Genomic DNA, 26,494 nt, shown 5'->3' on the forward strand with positions numbered 1-26,494 from the left:
AAAAAAAAAAAAGAATGTATTTTGCAATTTTTTTATCTAAGTAATACTTACGTTTAAGGTATAATAGGAAATACAAAGCTAACCAAATATATAATATAAAAAGAACAAAAAGTAAAACCCATGTGATCATCTGAGTAGATGGAGAAGAAGGACTTGATAGACTATGCTTTTAAAAAAACACTGAGAAGATGAGGCTTAAATGTGACCTTCTAAACCTGGGTGGGGAGAAACATCTATGAAAAACTAGTTACCGTCACACTTGGTGAGGAGAGCCTTGGGTGTTTTCCTATTACAGTCACACTCAAGACAAGGATTTCTGCCCTTGCTCCTTATATAGTAGAGGTCACAGTCAGGGCATGTGAGGAACAAAAAGTACATTAAACTTTTTCTTGTTGGAAAATGAGTAAAACTTTTAGTGTCCACATACGACACAATCACATGCAGAAATCCTAATGAATATAGTTTTTTTTTTAGATATTTTCTTTATTTACATTTCAAATTCTATCCTGAAAGTTCCCTATACCCTCCCCCCACCCTGCTCCCCTACCCACCCACTCCCACTTCTTGACCCTGGCGTTCCCCTGTATTGGGGCATATAAAGTTTGCAAGACCAAGGGGCCTCTCTTCCCAATGATGGCTGAATAGGCCATCTTCTGCTACATATGTAGCTAGAGACTTAAGCTCTAGGGGTACTGGTTAGTTCATATTGTTGTTCCATCTATAGGGTTGCAGCCCCCTTCAGCTCCTTAAGTACTTTCTCTAGCTCTTCCACTGGGGTCCCTGTGTTCCATCCAATAGCTGACTGTGAGCATCCACTTCTGTGTTTGCGAGGCACTGGCATAGCCTCATAGGAGTCAGCTATATCAGGGTCCCTTCAGCAAAACCTTGCTGGCATATGTAATAGTGTCTGGGTTTGGTGGCTGATGATGGGATGGATCCCCGGGTATGAATTCAGTTTTATAAACCTTAAAATAATAAAAATGTCTGGTAGATTTTCAGCATAAACCAATGTATAAAAATCACCTGCAATTCTATACAGTCAAAAAAACATCACTTATGTTATCATCAAAACATACTTTAAGCTGGGCGGTGGTGACGCACACCTTTAGTCCCAGCACTTGGGAGGCAGAGACATGTGGATTTCTGAGTTCGAGGCCAGCCTGGTCTACAAAGTGAGTTCCAGGACAGAGCTATACAGAGAAACCTTGTCTCAAAAAAACAACAACAAAAAAAAAAAAAAAAAAAAAAAAAAAAACTTCAAAAATTAGAAACTAGCCGGGCGTGGTGGCGCACGCCTTTAATCCCAGCACTTGGGAGGCAGAGGCAGGTGGATTTCTGAGTTCAAGGTCAGCCTGGTCTACAAAGTGAGTTCCAGGACAGCCAGGGCTACGCAGAGAAACCCTGTCTCGAAAAACAAAAAAACAAAAAACAAAAATTAGAAACTAGTGAAATGTGTATTTGTGAATAAGAAGGTGTCATGTAGTTAAACCTAGGGGACCCCCTAAGTTGATCTAAAGATTCAGTTTGATCCTACCAGACTCTCAGAAACTTTGTTGTAGGAACTATAAGCTAATGATAAAGTAATCCTAAATTTAAGTATTTTACAAGACAAGCTGTTTCATTATTTCTTTTCTTTTTTGGATACTATATTTTTAAAGAGTCTTTAAAATAAAAAAGCAGACAATGTTAAACTTCCTGCTTTCAAAACTTGCTACAGAAGTACATTAATCACACTTGTCAAAACAGTGTGGCAGTAGCATGGGTATTGACATCTAGATCAATGGAATAACATCTAGGTAGAGTTGAGAAAATAGCCTGGAGCTAGCATTGAGAGAGAGACAGAGACAGAGACAGAGAGAGACTGATTCTGGCCATTTGTAATTCTTCCTTTAAGAGCTGTCTGTGCAGCTCATTAGACCATCGGTTGTATCGGTCACTTTTAACTGCTGTGACAAAGTAAATATGTATGAAAATTTCTGATATTTTGGTTGTGAACCTAGCCTTTAACGGCTGAGCCATCTCTCCATCCCTGCATGAAATACATTTCCCACTTTGGGATCCATCCCATTTGCAGACACCAAGCACTATTGTGGATGACAAGAAGTGCTTGCAGACAGGAGTCTGATATTGCTCTCCTCTGAGAGCCTCTGCCAGCATCTGACCAATACAGACACATATACAACCATCCTACTGAGCCTGGGGACCCCAGTGCAAGAGTTAGGGAAGGACTAAAGAAGCTAAAGGGAATTGCAACCCCATAGGAAGAACAACAATATCAACTAACCACACCCCTTAGAGCTCGCAGAAACCAACCGAAGAGTACACATGGGCAGGTACATGGCTAGGCCTTGTCTGACATCAGTGGGAGGAGAGGTCCTTGGTCCTGTGGAGGCTTGATGCCCCAGAGAAGGGGGATGCTAGAGGGGTGAGGTGGGAGTGGGTGGGTGGGGTAGCACCTTTTCAGAGGCAAAAGGAGGGGGAAAGGGTAGGGGTTCATGGAGGGAAAACCTGGAAGGAGGACAACATTTGAAATGTAAACAAATAGGGGCAGGAGAGATGGCTCAGTTGGCTCAGCGGTTAAGAGCACTGGCTGCTCTTCTGAAGGTCATGAGTTCAATTCTCAGCAACCACATGGTGGCTCACAACCATCTGTATGTAACTGGATCCTATGCCCTCTTCTGTTGTGTCAAGGACAGAATGGTCATATACATAAAATAAATAAATCTTAAAAAAAGAAATGTAAACAAATAAAATAATTAATAAAAATGTTTTTAGAAAGATACATTTCATCATATATTAAAATAATTATAAAAGGGAAATCTTGAGTAGCAGTCAGTTTGCTGAAGAGACTGAACTCATGAAATATTCAGGAAACCATCTTTGATTGGAACTTTTTATTGAACTTTTGATTCCTGACTCTAATATAGTGCCTGTGTGAAGTGCATGTTTGATAGCTATTTGTGTCATGGCTGGCTGGCTGACTGGCTACCCTCCCTGTTTCTTGCTGTTATCTCAGAGAGTGAAGCTTTCTCACAGTTTGATGGAACTGAAAATTATGTTTAACTTTAAAGCAGTGCTCAGTGGACACATTCACCATCAGTCAGTTAGTTCTTCCATCCACAGATTTCAGATGCGCTCTCCTGGCACTGGAACGCTGAGCATTATATTCATATAATGTGAGCTACAAGAGCTATGTTAAGATACTGGTACCTGCATGCTAAACTTAATAGAGAACCCGGAGGCAGAAGACTGACCCAGTCTGGATGATTCAGTACAATTTGTTAGTGTTGCTGATTTGCATTCTGCTCCCATTGGTAGGTAGAGTCAACATGATTTATTCGTTTATTGTAATACTTTAATTCCAGTGAACTCCCTGTTTTCTAATAAAATAGATATAATGTGACTTTATTTCATATGAAGAACTTAGGATGCTGGTACCTATCTTTTTGGTGTGAGTAGCTAGAGTAAGAGGTCAAATGAGCTGGTCATCAACATAGCAGAGCAAACTTCAACAAAAGTTCAGGGCTTGCGATGACTGATTTCATAAAATAGTCCTTCATAGAGTCTGTACCGTTGAATTCTTCTCTCATGATAGAGCAGACAAGAGAGCTGAAACAAAATGATTCTCTCCAAACATTCGATCACAGCATCTGAGAGACACCCATTAGGTGCCAACTGTCCATACGTCTCCTGCCTGCTGGTCTTTCTTCCAAAGGGCCAGGTTCTATATTGTTGCCATTAGCAGCCCGTCAATTCATCTCTGAACATTTTTAGTAGCTCAGAAATCCGTGCGGTGAAAGTACTGTTGTTATTTGTTATGTGATCGCTTTTTAGTATCCGTAGTGGGTTCACCAAGAGAGTTATGCCGGGAAAGGCTTTCGACGTTCTTAGAGAGCTTTAAATCATTCTTCACGCAGATACCCACACTAAGAAAATGGAATCTAGAGTTTCAGAATCAATATTGTACTTACTCTTCCACGTCTATGGAGACCTAATCAATATTTGTAAATGAACATATACTGTATTTGTATACATACATTCCTATATGCATTAAGTGCTTGAGATGTTTATTTTTTTATTTTTGGAAGGTAACTTCAAATTCTTTAGTCAGTTTTTATTCCACAGACATTATCACGAACAGCCTTAAAAAATAATTTCTGGTTTGTGCCAACAAAAGGCAGGAATGGCAGCAAGATTACATTCTTCTCCTGCCACATTCCATACATGGTACTTAATCAGACAGGTTGCTGCAACTTTTGCCATGTTAAAGACATTTTAAGAATCAGTAGCTTCATTTTTTTATTGTAACTTACCCATTTGTAAGTTCTGCAGTAGATTTCATCAGTAAAAAATGGAAGAAGAATTTTGGCTTTTGATAATCTGCAAAGCACTGACAAAATGCTTGAGAAGCCGTGCATATACTTAGACTCTGTTTCGAATCGCTGCGTTTCTCAGGATAATCACTGGTGAAATGCAGACCCATCGAGGATGCGCATGCAAGTCGCTGCTGTGGTCTGAAACCCGAGAGACTGTGGTAGAGACTCCTCCCAGGCTCTACACTAGAATTACAGTAGTCTTCCTTCGGAGTGAACTTGTCAGCCCTCTGCCAAACGGAATGTTCTTTGGAACACGACAAAAAGAGGTTGTGACTCCATCAAGCACTGACAGTCCTTGTCTATTTGTGTTTGCCTCCCTCTACTGCCATGACTTTCTTCTATGATGTGGCCATAAAATTCTACTCTGTTTCTTTTACTTGGATCTCTTTTCATTATTTCAGCTTTCCATGGTGTGCTCTAGCAGGGCCTGAAGCTCCTGTCTGATTTATGGGCTTGCACAGTTGTCATCTTTAATTTCTCTTCTCTCCTCTCCTCTCCTCTCCTCTCCTCTCCTCTCCTCTCCTCTCCTCTTCTCTTCTCTTCTGAGTTGATATCACCATTTCTAGGATCCTGTGTCTTCTTTCTTGCTTTCTTCCTTAAGTACCTTCTAGAGCTTCTAAATATATAATTCAAATGTGAACACCACGTCCATTCACCACTAATACGCTAGTACTCTCCACTTTTCCTGCTGATTTCATACTGAACTGATTCTACAAGGAGCCAAATCAATTTGCCTTTGTAGACTTTTTCTCATGGAAGATATTAAATTTATTTCACCTTGGTATTCTGAAATCTCTTAAGATATCTGGGAATATACTACTTTCATTTATTGTGATCTGTTCTTAAAGATTATTTCAATCTGAAGATTCTCTCCTTTCATCACGGAAAATTATTCCTTAAGATTATTTTTAAGCGCCCCCCCACCCCTGATGTTTCTTTCTGGTTTCCTAATTGCCAGAACTTATATCTCATAGAAAGATTAATATTTTTCTTAACATTTTTAAATCCTTAAATTTCTGATGTGTGCTCTTAAAAAAATGTCATCACTTTACTTCAAGTCCCTTTTTATCATTGTACTTGAAATATGTGTAGCCAGCATGAAGAGTTGTACAATCAAGGATTCTTTCTAATTTTTAACTTAGTAAGTGTTATTTTTATTCTCTAAACGATGTTCTTTATTTTTGTAGCTCTTTGTATAGCTTCCCAATTTTATTTAATCCACACAATGTTTCCCCTATCTTTATTTTTTTATATTACATTTTCTATTATCTATAACCTAGTTTCTCTAATACTCAAGGTATGCATTTTCCGTCCTAGGTAATCTCAATACATTTCAGAGCATTTGGTTTGACTGGGAACGTATCTGAGCTTCAGAAGCTTTTTACCCTGCTATTATTACCCTGTACAACTTCTGTATTCCCTAGCAATTCACTGCACTAGCTGTATAGCAGTGGCCACAAGCTGCTTACACACCAAATAGAGGAATACACTGTGTTTCCTTCATTTAGATTATTCTAAGTTTTATATATTTGAAGTTTACAGAATATATTTTCTATAGGGTTCTTGGCAGCTCTTCCCAAGAGTAACCTTAGGGACTTAAAACCCATGCCATGAGCTCTTCTTAGGACTCCAGGAAACAGTTCATCTTCCTCATTTACCTGTGGGCTGCCCTGCATCATCTCTCTACTTTATCTTTCATGTGGGGGTGGATGTTCAATTATCAGTTAGAGATGAGAAGGAAGGCAGATGCCTGTATAAGTGCCCTAGAAGGCAACATTTCTTCTTTTTGTGTATATCTGAGAATTTGAAAATAGTTTCAAGTATGGCAGGGTCTACTTGGTTTAGAAAAGTTTGTATTCAGAAATCATCCGAGCCCTTACCATGAGCAGTAAATTAACCCGCTTTGTGGGTAGTTCTGTAATTTCTAAACAGTGAACCCTCCTGTGTAGATTTTGATTCATACTCATGAAAATTAATTTGACTATAGCTCATGATAATCATAGAATCAAATGAAACAAAATATACATAGTAGAAAAATAATTATTGATAATACCCAGAGATTTCGCAAAGCAAAGCATGGCTTTATATGACACAGGGACATTCCTCAGGAAGAGGCTGTATAAAAATAAATGCTCTGCTCATTTGTATTTGCCAAAAATGTCTCAAGCAAATTGTTCAAAACCTCGAGGTTCTTTTGTCTGAGCTCTTTGCTTACTGCTTCACCGTTAAGAACGGGGGAGGAAGCCACTCACTCACCACTCAGCAACCTCTCTTTTCGTTGGAGCTGAAACAACAAAATATGAAGTCTGGAATTAAGACAAGTGGCACTTATCTATTAAATGATTTGAAATGGAGATTTGCATGTAGTAAACTTTAATTTGGTAGAAAAGCACGAGTTGCAGAAATAAACCTGACTAGCAGCTGAAAGCTTACGGCTGCCGCGTGGTGTGTTCTCTGCGTGGTGTGTTCTCCACGTGAAGCATCCGGGCAGCTTCTGAGTAATGCTTTGGGTTGGTTTGCAGCTTTTGTGAGTAACAGATTTTAGTGCAAGTTACTACAGTTCTTTCTGAATAACGTAGGTCATGAAGAGTTCATTTGTAGGTGTGGCGGCAGGGCTGCTTCGGTAGACTGTCTTTCATAGATCCATTTCATGAATTGTCATGAATTCTTTTTATGAACAAAACCAGTACATCAGGTTTAACCAGCTAAAAACTGTTCTCATAGTTGTTATCTTTATTGTCAGAAAGAATATTGTGAAAATAGGGAATTACTGCCCGTACTTTAACTCTTGACTAAACACAGAAACGGCACCATCCATGAACAATAACTTAGGGGCATATTATCAAGTTGACATAGAGTGTTTCAGTTCCATTAACTTTAAAACCCCATGCTTTGGTTTCAGTGTCTTCCAGGTAGGAGTGATGCCAGAGCCGTCTGCTAGGTGCTCTGAGTTAATGTGATTAATGTCAAGTAGCAGGATGTTCATTCTTCCTTCCATAAGCCTTAGTCCTTAGGTATTTTAGGCTCAATGGCCTTCTAAGGGCTTGCCTCTCAGAAACAGGCAGTGGTATTAAGAAGCAGCAGCAGTGGGTTGGAAAATAAACGTTTAGCAATGAGAGGACATTTTCATCTGATGCTCTTTATTATGAAATCATGCACACAACAGTAAAACTGTGTATTCAACTTCAAGAAGTTTCCAAAGCATGTTTAGAATATGATTGACTATTGTATTATTGCCTATGTTCTGTGTATGAAAATAATAAGCACTATGTCTTGTTAGGCAATTTGTAGAACAATTGTCTTAATTTAAATGATTTAAGTGAAAAAGAAAGTGGTTGTTGGTTTCCTCTAGATTCCACAATCACTTTTTAATGGAAATGATTATGTCTTTTGGGGATTATTGTACACATTTCATATATCAGCTATAAGTATCCAAAGAAGGTACATACAGTATTTACCATTTTTTACTACTTACAGATTTTGAATCACACTTAGAAAGTAGAACAGGGTTAGACAAAGCGACGTGGTTTGCTGGTGGTACAGAATGAATCAAAGCAATGCTCTTTACATGTTCAAAATTATATTGAAATTATTGAAATTATCTTGGCTATTTAACGGTACCTAATTTTTCACACTATTTAATAATATTTCCATTTTCTTTCTCTGGACTCCAAATTCAAATTTGGAATCTTTTTCTGGCCAGAATCCTAGATATTTTAAGTTCGTGATACATGCAATCTTATTTCAGAATGACCCTATTCTCGATCTCCTAAGGTTTGCACACTGCCACTCATCAGAATCTGCAATGCGAGTCTAGTCATCCATGGCCTAGAGTAAACAATTTGGGATATTTTCACAATATGCCTTCCAGCTGCCCCAAGATCTATGTCTACTTGCCCATGAAAGCAGATCCTTACGACTGTTGCCTGGGTCTGCTCAGGACCCACGTGCTTCTGGACTGAATTGTGGCCATGCCCACAGATCCCTTCCTTCAGCCAGATTACAGGCTTCAGTATGCTCCCCAAGTTTGGTCTTCTCTAAGGCCAACGTTCATTTAAGCTTTGGAGTGAATCTTAAGCCCCCACTATGAGTGCTGTCCAGGTAGTCCACATAGCAGGGTAATGATAGTGTTCACTGGCATTCATCTAGTACTGTACTTTTGGCAGACTTGTTTCATACTCTAGTTTGTTTAATTTTCTTCCCATAACTATGTGAATAAACAATATCATCAATTGGGAGGCAGATGCAGGCAGATCTCTGAATTTGAGGGCAGCCTCACCTATAAAGTGAGCTCCAGGACAGCCAGGGCTCCATAAAGAAACGGTGTTTGAAAAACAACCACAACATTAATAATAATAGACAGATAGTAGATTATTATCTGTCTTACAAGTCTTAAACAAATCACATAAATATTTAATGGAAGAATCAAGGTTTTGACTACAAAACTTCATGTTCTTTTTCAGTGTTTACTGGTCCTTTACATTTGTTAATTCCAGGAGTATCTTCTAAATTTCCTCAGACAGAAATTCTTTCCTTTAGCATATGCTAACATACTATCATTCCTACAGTATGGTACAGTGAAACCTTATTATTCATGCATTTTTAGACAGTTGGTAAAACTTGATGAAAATCCCATGATCTCTTTGAAATCCTGTTTCATTATGTCAGCAATTTAATAGCACAAAATGTGTGTTTACCAAACTAAATTTATTTTATTTTTATGTATTTTTCAGTAGAATAAATTTATCAGTTATAATATGCTTACTCGATATATTTCAATAAACTACAGAAACTAAGAGAGCTGATGAGATTGTTAAGAATCTCAATATCTTTTATATCTTTTTTTATGCTCTAAGTGCATGGTTTATTTTTATTTATTTTATTTTTTTACACTCCAGATTTTATTCCTCCCTCCCCCTATGACTGTTCTACATCCCATACCTCCTCCCCAAACCCCTGCCTCCATGAGGTTGTTGCCATTCCCCTCCCAACTCCCCAACCCCTATCCCCCACCCCACCTGACCTCTAAACTCTCTGGGGCCTCCAGTTTCTTGAGGATTAGGTGCATCATTCCTGATTGAACCTAGACCCGGCAGTCCTCTGCTGTGTATGGGGGGGGGGGCTCATATCAGCTGGTATCTATATATCTTAATGTTGGTAATTTGTGAACTCCTACCAGTTACAAGAACAAACAATAAAATAAGTAATATATATACCAGTTTTTAGCTCTTCAACCAAACTCAGTTCCTGTTATATTATTCCCATATTCAACCTATCAAATAGCATATTTTCTTCAGTTAACAAGCAAGATTATATATGTATTTCACAACCTAAATAAGTGCTACTAGATGGTATCTACCTATAGTTTATTCTCAAGGACCATTTTCATACTGGATTGTGGCTTAACTCAGAACAAAATGATTGTAGGACCGCTGCAAAATCCAAGCAAGCATATTATACCCGGATTTCTCACATAAAAGAAATTAAGTTTTGCTTATTGAAATAACCTAACCTTTTTTGCTACAATAAAATATTATAAGGTCAATCAATCTTCCCCAAATTACATTAAATTCCCTGTTATATTTAAATTAAATATGTCTTTTAGATTGGTTTGTCACTTTGAAGAGATGTATAGTAGTTGTATTTTTTCACTCCTGAGTAAAAATTCCTTTTAGCAAATAGTTACCAAAACAGGTAGACATATTAAAAGACAACAAAAATCTCATGTTGTGGTTTCATGTCTTTTGTTAATACCAGAAAACTTCAGCTTATCCTAACAGTTTCTCTCAGAGGAATATAAAATTGTTTGAAAACCATTGATATTTGAAATTTTTAAGAGAAATTTTGTCACTAATTTTAGAACTTCTTGAGGATTACAAAGATTTTTTTTTTTACTTTTAACATTTGAATATATTTATAAATTTTTTTAATATTCAAGGGTTTGTGTTGGCACCTTGAGTACAGAGTAGACTGCTGCTGAGAGGGAGTGGCCTCTGGGTCCACCCCGCCTCAGCCATGTGGGTCTTTGCTAAAGCTGGGGAAACTTTATTCTTACATTCTGTCCCTAACCCTAACACCTAGCACAGTATCTAGCAGGAAGTAGACAGAAATGCATGCTCTAGATATTCCCTGAATAGGTGGGAATTCTGTGTCCTCAGCCAGACCTTTTGTGTCCTCCACTGACTTCCCAGCAGCTACAATGTGGGATTTTTCTTGGGGTCAGAGAAGGGAGGGCACTTCTGTGTCTCAGAAATCTTTCCCAGTGGTGCTCAACCTTCCTAATGCTGCAACTCTTTAATGCAGTTCCTCATATTATGGTGACCCCAACCATAAATTATTGTGTTGCTACTTCATAACTGTAATTTTGCTACTGTTGTGAATCTTAATGTAAATATCTGGTATGCAGCTATCTTTTATGTGACCCCCAAGGTGGTCACATCCGTAGGTGCGAACCACTGATCTAAAGTCTCTTAGAACCAGACAAATATGTAAGGCCATGAAAGATAAATGCTGCCAGCATAGATTTCTCACACCTCCATGACAATATGCACAACCTGCTCTTGTTTGACTGCCCTACTTCTTCTCAATGAACTCTTACTTTTCACCCTCAGCCAAGACATTTATGTCATCCTTCAGCTCCTCTGTGACCCCCGTTCAGTCTGGGTTAGGTACTCCTACTGTTTTTTGTGATTCCTGCAGCCAATTTCTGAGAGGAAACATACTAAAGACGGTTTAGAATGAAATCACATAGAGCATCATGCCATAATGTCCAGTTTCAGAACTCAACTTGCTGGTAAAATATCCCAGATACAGTTTGTCTTTCTCTTTGTACACATGTGCAATTGTGACTCATAACCTGAAAAAAAAAATAAAACATTTTTAATTTCCTGTTAAGGTGTTCATCTATTTCAGTGGCCGGATACTCAGTTCATATTTTTCCATTTACATGGTTAATTGGTTTCTTGTGCAACCTGACCATATTCTGAACTTATTCCAGCTGGCTTTTGTGGCTATTTTAGATTGAAGCCTAAGCATGTACCTGCTGGCCTGCCTTTAGTTCTTTAGGACCATCGTCACTGTACAACATTGGAGAAGTTTAAAAAAAAAAAAAGCCACACACATACATGCACACACACACACATTTATATTTTATAACATTTAAAGATAAAAGTCAATGTAGACATGTCTTTAAAAAACACAAACTAAGAAATATGATTTGTACAGTATTTATAACATATACCTTCTTTCTGAATTTTGGTGTATAATTCTTTGTTTTATTAATGAATATATTACCTTCAAATAATCCTTTCATGGAGTCATAGGAAAACTTCACAGCATTTGGACTTTCAATAACACCTTTAAAATTAGCTTTATGCATCCCTGATAGAAACACCTTCCACATCAAGCAAAGGCATTCATAGCGATGCCTTCCTCTAAGCCACCATAGAGTAAAATAAACAGAGCAGTCACGACTGCTACGTTTGCTGTTGTCACCTCAAACCCAGAACATTTCTAATGGTTTTTCATTCTGAAATGTAACCCGTTTATTCTAACACATTTTTGTTTTCAGTTGTAGCCCTCCCTCCCTCCCCCTTGTTTCCTTCCTTCTTTCCTTCTTTCCTTCCTTCTCTCTCTTTTTTAATATGGATGTTTTGCCTGCCTATGGGTCTGTGCACCCTGAGCATGCCTGGTGCAGGTGTAGGCCAAAAAAGGGTGTCAGATCTCCAGGAACTAGTATTATGGATGATTCTGAACCAACAAGTGAGTGCTGGGACTCGAACTCAAGTCCTCCGCAAGAAGAAGTGCCAAACCAACTCTCCAGCCCCACATTAACCCCTTTGATGTAGGATATATCGTGCAAGGTCATCAACTTAATATGCTGCTCTGAGGTACCAGTTCTTATTTAATACTTAGGAAGATAATTTTTTTAAAAAATTGATATAATCTTTTTTTTGCAATCCAGATTTTATCCCCTTCCCAGTCTGCCCTCTCACTGTTCCACATCCCATACCTCCTCCCTCACCCCACTTCTTCACGAGGATGTCCCCACCCCACCCTCACCCCCACCCTCCACCCCATCAGACCTCCCCACTCCCTGGGGCCTCCAGTCTCTTGAGGGCTAGGTACATCATCTCAGACTGAGTCCAGACCTGGCAGTCCTCTGCTGTATATGTGTTGGGGTCCTCATATCAGCCGGTGTATGCTGCCTGGTTGGTGACCTAGTGTCTGAGAGATCTCCGGGGTCCAGGTTAGTTGAGACTGCTGGTCCTCATACAGGGTCACCCTCCTCCTCAGCTAGGAAGATAATTTTTGACTTTCTATAGTTAGGCTATTAAAATTAAGATCAGCATTTTGGTAATTGTATTAGATGTCCTTTAAATTTTGTTAGTCTGAAAAGAGTATATTTTTTAAGAAATCAGCCATATTTCTAAAAAAAAAAAAATCTGCTCAATTGAAAAGTAGTTTAATAATATTTAAACTGATAAACTTTATTTTTTATTTAACAAATGAAATTCCCAATTTTTTCTGCCTTGCCAACCAGAGTCATTAAAATAAGGGGACATAAAGTTTGGAAAGTTATTTAAACTATAAAAAGTTTGGTGTCTCCTGACTTTCCAGGGCATGTTGCAGTCCTTATGAGAACAGCTGTACAGCAGGTTTTCCACAAGCCTGGTGTGGTATTCAGAGGGCCCGGGTTGTTTTATACTTTGGGACTGGCATTCACCAAGATGAAAAGTTGGATACTTTTTTTTTGTTCCTCTTATGTTTGTATGATATTGCTGTATATAATTATAATGAACACCCTTTTAGATTAATTTTCATGTGGCCTTTTTCTGAACAGGATACTAAAAATAAAATAATCTGAATGCTTTTACACCTACACACTATATTGCTAAGCAAATTATTTATGGAGGGGAAGGAAAGATAAAGTTGCTTTTAAGAGTCCTTTAACATATCAGTTTGATAACTAGCAAAACACCTTTACAGCCATTAAATATTTACCAAGACTTGGCTTTAGGCAAGGGGGCAGTTTAGTGCACCAAATTTGACTCTCTGCAATGCCATTGATTAGCTATCAGAAGGACAGAGTTAATAAGTAACTTTAAGTATTACAGAGTGATCTACATTCTTGTCAAACCTTTTCTCTGAAGATGGCCTTAAAAAAAAAAAAAAAAAAAAAGTCAGTTCCAACCGGCATTCACCTCACCAATGATTGCACAAGCACAGCTCTGAAAGAAATAAAGGCCAGGCAAATCAGTTGAGCAGTGCTTAAGCAATCCTTCCCAGTGAGTGTTGTCATTGCCGCCGGACTTTAGAACTGAACATGTTTACATTTAATTAGAAAGGACACACAGTTTATAGCACAGTAGCTATCAATATCGGATCAGAATTGATTTCCGCTTTTTCTCCAGTGATTGCTTCCTTCAAGCTAATTAAAAAAGGCATATAACCAAATGACTCACATAAATTTTAAAGCAAAGTAAACAGTATTCCCTAGAGAGCCAAACAAAAGTAAATGGCAGTCATCCTTAATATTAGTTAAATTTTTAAAAAGAATCCTGCTGCTTATGAGTGTGTCGTAAGTCGTGTTTTAGTGTTATCTGACTGGTGATATGCCAGTGTTTCCCTTTGAAGAAACCTCAGTGGATTGCTGTGCCTGATACTTCAGCTGCAGAAGAAACAATAGCCTTAGTTTTATCTCTATAATCCCTAAAACATGGAGATAAGTCGGTCTGAGGGAAGCTTGGGCTTTGTTGGGTTCTTAGTTTCCACACACACACATGCACATACACACACACACATGACAACCAAACATTGAAAATACAATAAAAAAGAAGTTAATTTCCTTTTTAGTAAGGGGCATAGAACATGTATGTTATTTGCTAAAATTAAAGACCATTCAGGTGGCTAACAGGTTTTTGTAATCACCACAGGTAAATTTATAATATATATAATAATATATTAATATATAATATGTGTATTGTACAATAGATAATATATAAAATATTGTTTCTTTTCATTCTCTGATCTGTTGGAAAGAAACTGGTGCTCAATTTCACTGGTGAGTGTTTTAATGATTGTATAAACGTCTGTTGAAAATATTATAAAAATCAGAGAAATAAAGGAAAATGGAGGAAAGGTAGCTGCTTCCTCCACCAGGAGAATCAAGTCTAAGTCCCCCTTTATCCCTCATATATGATCTCTGCCATGCACACCACATCTCCTTTTGATGACCGTCAACACACAAGAAAATACAGAATGATTCAGATTAAGCACAGCCCTCAGGAAATGTGAGTTAACTAATTTCAGTCATTTAGTAAACATTCTGTCAAGTACTACAGATAAATGATGAATCAAACTTCTGTAAGATTAAGGATGTGGGTGCACCCCGATGATGGAGTGTACACAGCATTAAGGGGGCTCCGGGTTTAGTCCCTAGCACCCCAAAAGTAAAGTAAAAAATAAACCTAAGAGATTATATTATTGTCTGTTTTAGTGACTATTATACATTATACTTGTGTTTGTATAGTTGTTCAATAAATAGCCAATGAATGGCTCCTACAAAATATATTTCACATCAAGCAACATTTACTGAGCCACAGGCAGGCCTCCAGAGCCCTTGTTCTCAGCTCTGCAGGGAAACTTCTGAAATCAAGCGAAGATGCCACATCTTCCAGTGGGTGTGCACGTGAAGTTATTCCAGGTAGACTGACTCCTAAAGGGGCTCAGTGCTTACTTTTCTTCATTTTCGTTTCCTTTTTAAATCTTAGGCTCTTGATTGCCCTTAGTGCTCACAAAGAAATCAAGCCATAACCCACATTATTTATAAACGTCTAGTGTATTTCCTAAAGAAGGGCTTAGACACTTGATGAAGATTTCTTAAGAGCCATTAAGACACAAAAATTAAGAACCGTGTGATTTGGGATGAGGAATCTTTATTCTACAGATATTGACTGAAAAACACTTTCTAAGTAATAAATTAATATCAGATGGTTAAAGGGGGGGTTGTTTTGGAGAATTTGGATGCATGCTATGTATTCAATGTGAAATGCACAAGAGAGAGTCCTTTATGGACCCACAATGCGGATACTGGGGTTCGAATTCCAGATCCTTGGTGGAAAAGTAAGCACGTTAAACCGCAGAGCCGTCCCACCAGCCCTTGATTTGTCTTTATTAAGGAAACTCATCCACAGGGTGAGATTGGGAAAATGTGTAGGCAGGATGGGGGTCAGGCTGCTAAGGAAACTGAAAGATATTCATCCCGTCTCAAGTTTTCTGAGTAAGTAGTTGCATGGTGAGAGATGAGCTGAGGAGGGCTCTTCCCATCTGTGCTTTAGACAGCTCACCCAAGGTAGGGAACAAGAAGACCATGCAGTAATCCACTCACAAAAAAGAATACAGGTTTTTCAGTGTGTAGATAGCAGCAATAAGAATGGAAAGAAACTGAAAGATGAATGGGGGATTTAAGTGTAAATCAGCATAATTGATTAGATTGTAACTTGAGAGATACTTGTTAAAGATGATACATCTGTTTAGAGTTTGAAGGACAACGAACATGGCCGTGCCATAGAAAATGGTAGGAAGCAAAAGCTCATTTGAGAATGGTTTGAAGTGAGACCGTGAGACTGCATCCAGACACTGTGTGGTGGATGTTTACAGAGTAGTGAGTCGGCAGTATCTTCCAGGTGTTGTACAGCCCTGGGGCTCAGTGCAGCCAGCTGTGCCTGAGAGGAATTTGCTGCCTCGATGATTAACTGAAGGGCTGAGAGTGGACTGATAGGAGCAAGCGCGATGGCTGCAGGAGAGGGCACCAGCAGTCAAAGGGCAAGGAGAAGAAACACTCTTGAGGAGACTTGAGAAGCTTTGGGAAAGCAAACAGAAACCAAAATGAATTGAATTGCAAAGCAGGGAAAGAATGCATTTCCAGAAAGAATTGGCTTCAAAGAGGCAGGGAGATAAGGCTTGAAACGTGTCCTGATGTTCAGCCAATTCAATAGCACACTGGGCCCAGGACAGATTGCAGCACCTTGAAATGAAATTCCATGAAAAGGCAGTGACCGTAGAGCTTCATTCTAAATAAGAATTTCCTAACTAGGTCCTAAAGAAATCCTCTTTTATGCAAAACCGTAATATCTGGAGAAGTTAGCAGATCTGAATTCTGATATGTAAACAATAAAATTCTCCATAGATATTCTGGTTCGAGTAACTAAAAATGAGTCCCTGAACTTTATTCTGTTTTGTAGATTTGGACTCTAGCGTATTGCCGTGTCACCCAACTGAGATCCCAGAGCTGACCCATTCAGAAGAACAAGTTAAAGCTTACCTGTGAGGGAGAAGCATGGTGTCTAATGAGTATTAGGCTCGGGGTTAGCTCCATAGAAGACTTTATAACTACAGCAGATCTCAAAGCAAGTCCCACCCCCTTCTGTTTAAAATCTTTCAGTGAGCGTTTCACTTTTCTAAATGATGACCAGATTCCTTACGTGGCTTATCTCTGGGCACACGTCAGTGAACTCTTCTCTCTAGCCTACCTAGACTACCTCCTCAGCTTCCATTCTTACTTTTGCATGTATGTCCCTAATCTTCTGCATCCCATGAGTTCTGGCAAATCATGTTTTTTCATCTTTTACTTTCTTTGTCCCATATGAATTTAGAGTTTTGTTGTCTAACTTCTAAACATTTTTCCAGCCATCTTTATGTATTAATTGTAGTTTAATTCCATAATGGCTCAATAGTATTATCTTATCTGTCCCTTTAATTTTGCTATGGTGTGTTTCACTTAAGCTTGAGAGGAATATGTAATCTGCTGTTGCCAAGTGTGTTCTATAAATGCTAACTCTGTTGGTAAATGATGGCTTGGATGGTTATTAATCTCCAGAAAGAGTAAAGAACTCAACTGCTCATGAGGTTATGGACAAGAGCCAACTCTCAGAGCTTGTTGACTGGTAGGATTGTAATTTTTAGCCACTAGCATTTATAGCAAAATGAACGTAACAAAAAAAGAGGAAATAGCTGTCTGTCAGTGGGCAGATAGATAAAAATATGTAATATACTTACGCAATAGAATAGTGCATAAGTATACTACTTGTAAAAGGCTTCTCTTACTATTGATGACAATGTGGATGAGTGTGGAGAACATTGTGGTAGGTGATATAAGCCAGACACAAAGGGATAATATAGTGTTTATATGTGGAATCTTAAAACCTGAATTCAGAAGCAGAAGATAAAATGATGGTTACAAAGGGAGTAATGTTTCAGATGGATAATCTGAATTAATGAATTCTGGATATAGTTTAAATGATATAACTACAACTAAAAACACAGCCTTAAATACTTGACATTTCCAGAGATGGGAGATCTCATTATTCTCAAAGTAATTGAATGGGAAAAAAAAGAAAAAGAAAGACAATTATTCTTAGAGAAATGTCTTACTTCTTTGAAGTTGCCACTTTTATGTTGTGTGTCTTATGTCTTTGTTCTTACTACACTCTCACCTTTTCACCTCTACAAAGACTAGTAGTGAGAGTCACTGCAGCTCCTTGTAACGGGGATAAGTATCTTCTCTCTGCTTGTGTGTGGTGTGTGTGTGTGTGTGTGTGTGTGTGTGTGTTTGCTGTTTCCTTCTACATTGCTCTGCATTTATTTTACTGTTCAAAGCGTCTTCAGGAGGAAGACTAGAGTGCTGCGTTAATGCATGTCAAGCTTCCTAATGTGAATTCAGTGCAGTAGCTTTGGCTCTCAGCTTTACCCGTGTCCCACAAATGTCTCTGTGCTGCCATTGACTTCTCTGTCCTCTGAAATTCTCTTGGAGATTCCTGTTTTACTCAGAGGTTATTTAGAAATATACCGTGTGGTTTCCATGTGTTTGATAGTTTTTCTGCTAACCTATAAAGCCTAAAGCGACAGTTAAATAGTAAAGGGCACTGGCTGCTCTTCCAGAGAGTGTCAGTTCCCGGCACCTCCATAGCAGCTCACAACATCCACAACTCCAGTGCCAGGGTCAAATGCCCTGTTCTACCTCCCATGGGTACTGCATATATGTGGTCCCCATGCATGTAGCTCACATAAATGCAGGCAGAAACAACCATACATCTAAAATAAAAATAACAGAAATTTAAATGTTAGATAAATATACCCTAGAGTAATATTAATGTTTGATTCCACTTTTGTTAGAGAATAAACCATATGTGGCTTTAATTCTGTTAAATTTCTGAAATTTGTTTTGTGCAACCAGGCTATTGTCTATCATGGCATACGTTCTGGGGACACTGGAAAATAATATGTGTCTTGTTGCTATGTGGATCTGTGAGTATTAGATATATGCTGGTGTTCGATAATGTTGTTATTTTGTACCATTCAGTTGTTTCTGTCTAGTTGAGAGTATTAGTGGTAATATTTTGTACATTATAATTATATTACATTACATTATAACAAACATTCTCTCTGAGGATATTTTAATTTGTTCCTTTAAATTAAATCAGCTGCAGCAAAGAGGAAACAGCAGCGACGTCACCAGATGGCTTGTTTACTTGGAAAACCTTCTGGTCCACAAGCTCAGCCATGCTGAGTAGATTTCCTTCCCTCTGTGTGTTGTTCAGAGTTGAAGCCTATTGGAGTACAAGCTAATTCCTCAAAAATAAGTAAAATACACTACAGTTTTCTTGAAATGGCCTTGATAAATTAACTAATGCAATTAACCAGTATAGGCAGGCACTCCCTTCCCACGAGCTAGCACATTCTTTTGTTTCTCAGAGTTTGCTTCTGCTTTATTTACTCTGTAAAACAAGCCAGGCCTGCCTCTTCTTTTTTTTTTTTTTAAGTGATTGAAGGATGTTATCAGTAGCTGAATAAAGGTTGAGGAAACTGGCTTATTTCTCCCAGTTCATGAAAAACCTGTAGCAGCAGGCACTTGTTTTCAACAGTGTTTACAAAATAGATGAGCATTACATAATATGCTATACAAAGTCAACTAGATATAAATCGTATAAAAGGTTCCCAGGTGAGAATACCTTTCTTGGCCAGGACTTGTGCTTAGAAATTTTACCCTTAAAGACCACTATATTTGATTCTCCTTTGAAGTGATGAGATTTTTCTCATTGTTTTGGAGTTGAAGAAGTTAATTCAGAGAGGAAAGCATCTTCCAAAGGTCACACAGTAGAGGACAGGACTAAAACTTACCCTCTCTCTGTCTTCTGTACAGTACACGTCTGCATCGGTTCATCTGCATCCCTCCCAGAATCCTTGAAGTGATGGACGGGCTAGCTGTTGGCAGGAGCTGTACTTCACTATTTAGCAGCATTTCTGGCCCCCTTTCCACTAATTACTTGTTCTAAGGAAGCTATGGTTTTAACAATTAAAAATGTCTTTAGACACTGCAAAATGACTTTGGGGGACAGAATTACTCCAAGGCTAGAAGAACTTGTTGCACCCAGGAGGTGACTCAGAGGGTCATGTCCTAGCTATGCATGCTCAGGATCTGGGTTAGAGTTCCCAGAGCCTCAGAAAGCCAGATGCAGTGCCGAGCAAACCAGTGCTCCTCCAGCAGTACAAGAAGCAGAGCACAGCTGGTCTGTCTTACGCAGTGGTGAATGACACGGGGACCATCTCAAACAAAGTGCTTCCAGTGAGGATACTCCTTTGATCTTTGTCCTCTGACCTCTACACACATACCATGGCATCAGTACAAATGAGCACACACACACACATACACACACATACTTGCCATGCATACAAACACGCCATGCATGCATTCACACAAAGGCTAAAACAAAAGAATTCTAGTCTATATTACCTTAGCTCTAAATTACAAATACAAATTATTTATCCAATTAAACAGTTTATAGAGATCACATTATTTAGTAAGCAATTATTGCAAGGCAAATGGAGCATAAACTGAGAGTTAAGTTCTGACTGTAGAGAAATGAGTGAAATGTGCCCCTTGGGACTTGAATAATACACCACGGAGAAAAGAGAAGACATCAGAAAAGTAGCATGAAAATGTGGTGTAAACGAAAACTTGCTAACGCACAAGTACCCCAGAGGATCCCAAGTGTGACTTTACAGCTGAGTTTGACAAACAGGAAGCCGACGAGGTGAGGAGAACATATACTGCATGGAAACGCATGTGGTTGCGTGGGCATAGGCTTTCAGCGGAAGCAGTACACGGTCGGGGTCCAGGAAAATCTTAGCGTATGGACCCGGAGACAGCCAGGAAACATCGAAACAGGGAGAAAAGGCGTTACAGAAAGGAGATCTAAGCCAGGTTCAGTCGCCCATGACTATAAACCCAGGTCTGAGAGGACTATAGCCAGTTCTAGGCCAGCCTAAAACAGCAAGTGTATGAATCACACACACACACACACACACACACACACACGCCCCCCCCCACACACACACACAGTCCGTTGCATGCCACTTACTGGAGAAGTGCCCACTGAGAAACATTCTCTACCTTGTCCCTCAGCTGTATTTCATACAGTGATCAGGAGATGAGCCAAAATCTTACAGATTAAAATGTAAGAGTAGTTTTGTCTTACTCTCCCCTTGCTATGAGGAAACACCTCAGAGGAGCCACTGAAGAGAATAAGGCTCATCTGAGCTGAACAGTCAAGATAGGTCTTCCCACCCCTGTTCAATTTTCCTATAAAATCTTTACAGACAAACCCAGAAGTTTGTCTTTTACGGAATTCTAAATCCTGAGAAGTTGACAGTTGAGATTAACTATCACTGTAACTTAGTAATGTTTTAAAGTCTCATTTTTTTTAATATTTGAGAACATTAAATCACTAGAGTTATATAATTTCAAAACTGAAATGTGACTTGAAATTTTATTTACTGTATCTCATTACCTTCATAGCGAACAGGAAATAGTTACAATTCTGTATGACATTGGTCACGTGCTTCACATTTCTGTAATTTAATGACTCTTCTGAGTTTCTGTCCTTTCTTCTTACTATAGCTTAGTTTATTCCCATGGTTCATTAAGTTGTATTGCTTCTGCTGTGCTGACAAATGAATCTAGAAGTAAATCATTTTAAAGGAGAGTGTATGCAATAGGATTCCCCGAGGAGAGCTAAACAGTGGAGTCCTGGTGTCCGTGTAGAGCAGGGCACTATGAAACAAGAAGGCAGTGTCTCCCAGTGTTTGCCAGCGTCCATATGCTGAGAGTGTAGTCTCCATACCTTACGTTCTACTCTCCCTATTGTGGGGTCGTGTAGGAAAATTTCCTTATAAGTATAAACAGTTTAACTTTATAAGTTCATAATGAATATGTAGTTCCCATAAGATAAAATAGACCTACAGTTAATATTAACCTAAAATTCACCATACAGTTGATAATGGAATATTAGTATATGTTCAGTGGGATGTAAACTACAAAGTAGGGGGAAAACACGTTCAGTAAGTTATAAAGAGTACTTGAGTAGGGTTATGTGACATACTAGCAGAGAAAACATCACAATTTAAATTCTAATTTCCCCTTAAGCCCTATGACCTGTCTACTGTGGGGTTTTGGGTTTTGGGGGCTATTTTTGGTTTTTTTGTTTGTTTTTGGTTTTTTTTTTTTTTTTTTTTTTTTTAGACAAGAGTTTCTCTGTATAGTCCTGGCTTTCCTGGAACTCACTCTGTAGACCAGGCTGGCCTTGAACTCAGAAATCCACCTGCCTCTGCCTCCGAAGTGCTGGGATTAAAGGTGTGGACCATCACGCCCAGCTACTGTGGGCTTTTTTATTAAGACTTATTTATGTATGTATGTAATGCATATGAGTGCTCTGCCTGCATGTACATTTGTATGCCAGAAGAGAGCATCAGAACTCATTACAGATGGTTGTGAGCCACCATGTGGTTGCTGGGAGTTGAACTCAGGACCTCTGGAAGAGCAGCTGATGCTCTTAACCACTGAGCCATCTCTCAGCCCTGTCATGGGCCTTTGAGTGAATTTATAATACCAATACCAGGTGTGGGCTCCTTCCTGTGAAGCAGTTCTTCATTCCAATCAGAGACCTTGCCTTCATAACGTTTGTGCCACTATTGCACAAGTGTGCACATCTTGCCTGACAAGTTGATAGTGCCATTCATAGGGCACACAGCTAGGTCCACTGACGCCTCCCTTCTTTCTTCCTCAGCTGACCACACAGTACCTTCCTACACTGTAAAAACTTTCTAGCAAAGAAGATTCTTCTAGCTTAGTTCTAGCTTCATTTTTCTATATCCTATCACCACAGTAGGTGGTATATTCAGCTATAGAGTTGGTATATTCTTTTTTTTTTTTTTTTTTTTTTTTTTTTTTTTTGAGACAGGGATTCTCTGTGTAGCCCTGGCTGTCCTGGAACTCACTCTGTAGACCAGGCTGGGCTTGAACTCAAAAATCCACCTGCCTCTGCCTCCCGAGTGCTGGGATTAAAGGTGTGTGCCACCACGCCCAGCGAGTTGGTATATTCTTATCATGTAGTCATGGTAAGCAAACAAAAAAAAAAATGGCAAGAGCCATATATAATTATAAGAGAGTAGCTTTCCCGTGGATTTTTTGTATAGCCTTCCTTTTCATTAACCTGGCCCCTCCTGTTCCCTACACTGCCACCTCCTCCCTGTGTCAACCTCTCCATCCCCAGTATTACATCCTCTACATTCATAACACCTGTGCTTAAAGTCCTCTCTCCCTTAAAGTGATGGTTTGTATATGCTTGGCCCAGGGAGTGGCCCTATTAGAGATTCAAACAGAGGGACACATACAGTATTATTTATTCCTGTGCCTGGGTTGCCTCACTTAGTATAATTTTTTTTTCCAGTATCATCCATTTACCTGTCAATCTCATCCATTGTGTATATGTACCACATTTTTCATTATCCACTCATCAATTGATGAACATCTTGACTCATTCCATTTCCTAGTTATTGTAAATACAGTAGCAATAAGTATGAATGAACAAGTATTTCAGTAGTAGACTGTAAATTTGGGGGGGGACACCCACTCAGAGGAGAAGGGGTAGGGAGATCGGGAGAGGATTGTGGGAAGGGGTGACGGGGAAGTGGACAGTGAGTGGGATGTAAAGTGAATAATAAAAATATAATACAATAAACTTAAAAAAATAATTGTGGTGGAGTATATGTCCAGCAGAGAAATAACCATGTGGTAGTTCTATTTTTAGTTTTTTGAGAAATTTGCACAAATTTACATAGTGGCTTTATGAGTCTTGTAATCACACTAATAATGAATTTAGTTCTATTGTTTAGCTACACAGATATATGTTCAAACTGCCTTCTAAATTGTGTGTGTGTGTGTGTGTGTGTGTGTGTGTGCGTGTGTGCTTATACACAAAGATAACTGCAACCTTTATCAGAGATATTCTTTCCAGTGAACTGTGGAGATTACAGAGACTTAGGGCTACACAGTACAGGAATGACTGTCAGCTGAATGTTCAGCCTTAAACAAGGCATTTAATATCATCCCCTCCTAGGTTCAGGGGGCATTGCAAAAGAGGAGGGAGAACAAATGTAAAGGCCAGAGAAAAGGGCTGCAAAATGCTCTAAAGCCAAATGCCAAATTCTGAATACTACAGGGCCTTTATAATTACAACCTCTCAACAAACACAGGTGACCACTCAGAATCTGCACGAGGACTGCTGATGGCCACTCACTCTGAACTGCCTCCTACTGATAGAGAGGAAGAGAGAAGTCTTTGCCTTCCATTGTATACCCACAGGAGATTTCACCAGGTGGCCCTGATTAAACTAAGCGGATCACAAAACCAAACCAAATTCAAAGTCTTGCATCTAAGAAAGGGACAGGCAGGCGAAAATTAGGTTGATAAGAGAGGAAGATAAGAGAAGGTATGGGGGGAGAGTAACCGGAATACATTATATGTTGGATATAGTTACCAAAGAACTAACAATAAAAATTTTAAATTTGGAGAGTCTCAAAGGTTTGTCTGCAGAAGCAGAGTTTAGACTGACACCTCCCCAGTGAGTGGGAGTTTGTCACGGAGGGAAAGTAGTGCAAATGCAGTGGGCAGGAAAAGCTTTCTGTTTAAGAAACTGATGGAAGGTAGAAAAGCCAGACAGTGAAGAGCTATGGCAAGCACAGAGTAAATGTTCAAACACAGGGGCTAGGAGTGGGGCTGTGGGTTCAAATGCAGCCTCTGCTAGGGGGATGCTGCTGGGGTGATGGGATTATTTAAATTACCTGCCTCTTCAGTTTCAGTTTCTTCACTCATAAAGCAAAGACAATGAATAAGACTATTCAAAAAGGTTGTTTGCAGGTTTAGTGAGTTAAAATATATAATTTTTTATTTTTAGGGATTTTTTTTTTCCCAGAGTGTATGAGATGCCCCTGCAGGATATTAAGTGATACCACTTAAAGGCAGTCCAGCCACTGGCCCAACTTGGGATCCATCTCAAGGGGAGGCTCCAAGGTCTCACACTATTTCTGATGCTATGGTATGGTTATAGACAGGAGCCTGGCATGGCTGTCCTCTGAGAGGCCCAACAAGTAGCAGACTGAGACAGAGCCAGATACTCACACCCAACCAGTGGACAGAAGCTGGGGACCCCTGTGGTTGAATTAGGGAAAGACTGGAAGAAGCTGAGGAGGAGGGCAACCCCATAGGAAGACCAGCAGTCTCCAGAGACCTGAGGCCCCAAGGAGTTCTGGGAGTGTGGGGATAGGAGTGGGGACCTCCTCTTGAAGACAGGGGGCAGAGGAATGGGATGAGGAACTGTGGAAGGTGGGCAAGGAGGGGGTAACAACTGGACTGAAAAAAAATAAAAGTACTTTAAAAAAAAATCACTGTAATTCCTACTGTTTGATACTGTAGACTGTAGCTTGATAACATCCTGATGGAAGGTGAATCTTTGGGAGGCAACCTGAATAATGAGTAGCCTCTGTGCTGGGATGTAAAAGGTCCAATCACACATCTATCTGCACTTCATTCTAATTTTACACGGGATAACCAACTGACCAGAGTTTAGCACCATTCTCTATTGTTGGGGATTAATTTAAATCCTGAAATGATTTCTTTTGATATGTTAACTGTCTTAGTTTCTATGAGATACCTACCCCCATATCGAGGACTCTGTAGAGGCTTTTCTGTAACTTGAAAAGAAGAAATATATAATCACTCACATCTGAACAGTTTTAGATGAAGCATCAGACTAGTATTAGGCCAGTACTGAAGTTCTCCAACTAGCTTTTTTGCGGCTTTAAGAATTATATTGCTTTCATTCATATTATCAACTTGTGTTATATAGCTCAGTGGTTGCACTTCAACACTTCTGTCGACATTTCCTTTGTATTCATATACCAGAATGATTTTATTTAATAAAAAAAGAACATCTCCTATGTGGATTTTAAATTTCCCTTATTAAATATTTATATTTTCAAAATGTCTTTATTTAATTGAGTGAGGTGCTGGGTGCCATTTCAAAATAACCTCAGGTGGTGGGTGTAATGACATATCAAAGATCTGACCTTTAGCATTTTAGGATTCTATTTGTCTGCATTTTCTTCCGCATTCATTTAGTCTTAATTTATATGCTCTTTCTCCATATCACTTAATGAGTAGATGTATTTATCATAAGATTCATTAACCATAAAAATAGGTATCTGGATAAATATCATCTGACTGGTGATTTTACATCATTCATCTTTCCACTGTGGCAGGTAGAAGGGTCTGTGTGTGAGGCTGGTGGGTATTTGCACAAACCTCGTCCATTCTCACTTAGGACTTCGTCAGGCCCTAGATCTCCTAGACTGATGTCTATTCTCCTCTCCCGTCTTTGCAGTCAGCTTATTATACTTTTATTTACCTAGAAATACTTTATTTTCCAGTTCTGTGCTATTCCTTTAAAAGAAAATTGAATGTAATATTTACACTGACATAATTAAATTAACATTTTACAGCATCTTTCTGTGTGCTTTGATAGCATAGATAATCAGTTGTCTGCATTGCTCCTGGCCTAGTAGCAGAGTTACAGAACAATGATCAATTATAATAATACGTTATAAAAGCTATTTACAGCCGGGCATGATGGCGCATGCCTTTAATCCCAGCACTCGGGAGGCAGAGGCAGGCGGATTTCTGAGTTCGAGGCTAGCCTGGTCTACAAAGTGAGTTCCAGGAC

At 39.1% G+C, this 26,494-nt stretch overlaps 1 protein-coding gene across 2 annotated transcripts in view; it reads left to right on the forward strand.

The window, feature by feature from the left end:
• The window catches only part of Mipol1 (mirror-image polydactyly 1), a 280,451-nt gene that overhangs the window by 212,493 nt on the left and 41,464 nt on the right, over positions 1 to 26,494 (forward strand). The window lies entirely within an intron of this gene.

Source organism: Mus pahari, chromosome 7 (assembly GCF_900095145.1).
Source record: "Mus pahari chromosome 7, PAHARI_EIJ_v1.1, whole genome shotgun sequence".
NCBI lineage: Eukaryota > Metazoa > Chordata > Mammalia > Rodentia > Muridae > Mus > Mus pahari.